Source organism: Bombus bifarius, unplaced genomic scaffold (genome assembly GCF_011952205.1).
Source record: "Bombus bifarius isolate JDL3187 unplaced genomic scaffold, Bbif_JDL3187 scf7180000010222_frag, whole genome shotgun sequence".
NCBI lineage: Eukaryota > Metazoa > Arthropoda > Insecta > Hymenoptera > Apidae > Bombus > Bombus bifarius.
In genome coordinates, this window is record NW_022885570.1 from 1 (window position 1) to 3,609 (window position 3,609).

At 55.1% G+C, this 3,609-nt stretch overlaps 1 pseudogene; it reads left to right on the forward strand.

Moving 5' to 3' along the window:
• On the forward strand, window positions 1-2,877 carry LOC117216138 (annotated as a pseudogene; the record flags this gene model as incomplete).
• Between the last annotated feature and the right edge of the window lie 732 nt (window positions 2,878-3,609).

The window sequence follows — 3,609 nt, forward strand, 5'->3', positions numbered from 1 at the left end:
TAACAAGGATTTCCTTAGTAGCGGCGAGCGAACAGGAATTAGCCCAGCACTGAATCCCGCGTTTCCGCCGTTGGGAAATGTAGTGTTCGGGAGGATCCGATTGACCCGAGACGTCGAACCGCGTCCAAGTCCATCTTGAATGGGGCCATGTACCCACAGAGGGTGCCAGGCCCGTAGCGACCGGAACGCGTCCCGGGAGGATCTCTCCCTAGAGTCGGGTTGCTTGAGAGTGCAGCCCTAAGTTGGTGGTAAACTCCATCTAAGGCTAAATACAACCACGAGACCGATGAACAAGTACCGTGAGGGAAAGTTGAAAAGAACTTTGAAGAGAGAGTTCAAGAGTACGTGAAACCGTTCAGGGGTAAACCTGAGAAACCCAAAAGATCGAATGGGGAGATTCATCGTCGACGGCGCCGGTTCCCGTTGATGAGCGATGCTCCGGGTGGGCCTTCGGGAGCTCACTAGCGAGGGCACGCCATCCTCGGTGTCGAACGCACCGGTGTCGTAGTCGTGCACTTCTCCCCTAGTAGAACGTCGCGACCCGTTGTGTGTCGGTCTACGGCCCGAGCGGGCGCCTGTCGCGTCGCTTCGGCGCACGCGTCAGACCCTCGGTCGCCCGGCCGACCGCACGACGGGACACGCACGGTATCGGGCCGCAACCAATCCATTCTCGAATGTGTGTGCGTCTAGACCGCCGCAAGCTTCGCCCTTACTCCGTAGTCTCGGACTTACGTTCCGTGCTCGGGTATGCGGCAGCTGTTAGCAGTGCGGATATCTTGGACTGGCCGAGTCTCGAATTACCGGTCGGCGACGCTATTGCTTTGGGTACTCTCAGGACCCGTCTTGAAACACGGACCAAGGAGTCTAACATGTGCGCGAGTCATTGGGACATTTGAAACCTAAAGGCGAAATGAAAGTGAAAATCGGCGTTCGCGTCGATGGAGGGAGGATGGGCCGCGCAACTATGCGGCCTCGCACTCCCGGGGCGTCTCGTTCTCATTGCGAGGAGAGGCGCACCTAGAGCGTACACGTTGGGACCCGAAAGATGGTGAACTATGCCTGGTCAGGACGAAGTCAGGGGAAACCCTGATGGAGGTCCGTAGCGATTCTGACGTGCAAATCGATCGTCGGAACTGGGTATAGGGGCGAAAGACTAATCGAACCATCTAGTAGCTGGTTCCCTCCGAAGTTTCCCTCAGGATAGCTGGCACTCGACCGTTCTCATCGAACGCGTGCGAGTCTCATCTGGTAAAGCGAATGATTAGAGGCCTTGGGGCAGAAACGACCTCAACCTATTCTCAAACTTTAAATGGGTGAGATCTCTGGCTTGCTTGGATCATGAAGCCACGAGATATTGGATCAGAGTGCCAAGTGGGCCAATTTTTGTAAGCAGAACTGGCGCTGTGGGATGAACCAAACGTGGAGTTAAGGCGCCTAAGTCGACGCTTATGGGATACCATGAAAGGCGTTGGTTGCTTAAGACAGCAGGACGGTGGCCATGGAAGTCGGAATCCGCTAAGGAGTGTGTAACAACTCACCTGCCGAAGCAACTAGCCCTGAAAATGGATGGCGCTGAAGCGTCGCGCCTATACTCCGCCGTCAGTGGCAAGTGGGAAGGCACGCGAGTCTCGCGATCTCCTCGCGGGATCCGGGACCGTCCTTCATGAAGCTCTGACGAGTAGGAGGGTCGCGGCGGTGTGCGCAGAAGGGTCTGGGCGCGAGCCTGCCTGGAGCCGCCGTCGGTGCAGATCTTGGTGGTAGTAGCAAATACTCCAGCGAGGCCCTGGAGGACTGACGTGGAGAAGGGTTTCGTGTGAACAGCCGTTGCACACGAGTCAGTCGATCCTAAGCCCTAAGAGAAATCCTATGCAGATGAGGTGTCCTAAGATCATACACAAAAATCGCAACAACAAATTGAGCGAAACATATATAATAATATATGAGCGAAAGATACACACCCATTGGGCGAAAGGGAATCCGGTTCCTATTCCGGAACCCGGCAGCGGAACCGCATACCATTCGGGCCCTCGTAAGAGTGTTCGTCGGGGTAACCCAAAATGACCTGGAGACGCCGTCGGGAGATCCGGGAAGAGTTTTCTTTTCTGTATAAGCGTTCGAGTTCCCTGGAAACCTCTAGCAGGGAGATAGGGTTTGGAACGCGAAGAGCACCGCAGTTGCGGCGGTGTCCGGATCTTCCCCTCGGACCTTGAAAATCCAGGAGAGGGCCACGTGGAGGTGTCGCGCCGGTTCGTACCCATATCCGCAGCAGGTCTCCAAGGTAAAGAGCCTCTAGTCGATAGATTAATGTAGGTAAGGGAAGTCGGCAAATTGGATCCGTAACTTCGGAATAAGGATTGGCTCTGAGGAGCGGGGCGTGTCGGGCTTGGTCGGGAAGCGGGTTTGGCTGACGTGCCGGGCCTGGGCGAGCTGAACAGGACGCGGCGTATCTATCTCTCTCGGGAGTGGATATCGTCGCGCACCCCGGATCCGAGCTCGGTCCCGTGCCTTGGCCTCCCGCGGATCTTCCTTGCTGCGAGGCTTCCGTGGCGGTTATACCGTCGCGGTCGTTCTCTTCGGCCGCCATTCAACGCTCAGCTCAGAACTGGCACGGACTAGGGGAATCCGACTGTCTAATTAAAACAAAGCATTGCGATGGCCCCCAAGGGTGTTGACGCAATGTGATTTCTGCCCAGTGCTCTGAATGTCAACGTGAAGAAATTCAAAAAAGCGCGGGTAAACGGCGGGAGTAACTATGACTCTCTTAAGGTAGCCAAATGCCTCGTCATCTAATTAGTGACGCGCATGAATGGATTAACGAGATTCCCTCTGTCCCTATCTACTTAGTCCACAAGATGGCGGCATACTGAGAACACGCGTTCACGTCGCTCCGTACTTTATGTTCGAGTTCTTGCGGAAAAGCAAAGAAATCGGGCGAGAAAATAACGCGAAAGTGGAGTGAAAGTGCTTGAGAATTAAAGTAATAATAAAGAACAGTGGAGATCGCTTTTATAGAAGCGTGAGTGGACAGAGAAAAACGTGGCTGAGGTTAGGGCAGAGTGGAAGACATCTTGAGACGCGCGACTGCAGCGCCGCCGCACGGGCTACTTGGTAACTGCGCGCCAACGTTCGTAAAGCAATACGCCGCGGGACTAGCGTCCGCGTTCGTAAAGCGATACGCCGAGGGACTCAGTGCAGGTGTTCGTGAAGCCGCTCGCAGCGGTACTTAGTGTATCCGCGTCCGCAAAGCAACACGCTGCGGTCTAAGTGCCACGTTCGTAAAGTGACACATCAGGACACAGCAAAAGTATCCAGTTTGAAACACAGAGAAGTGCTAGTGCAAGTGCTTGACTAGTGCCGCCATTACGCCTTCGGACTTGGTGTCTGTGCGCGTAAAACAATACGCCGCTGGACTTAGTCGCGTGCGAGCGAAAAGCAATACGCCGCTGGACTTGGTCGCGGACGAGCATAAAGCAATACGCCGCTGGACTTGGTCGCGTACGAGCATAAAGCAATACGCCGCTGGACTTGGTCGCGTGCGAGCGAAAAGCAATACGCCGCTGGACTTAGTCGCGTACAAACTGAAAGCAATACGCCGCTGGGACTTTGTCT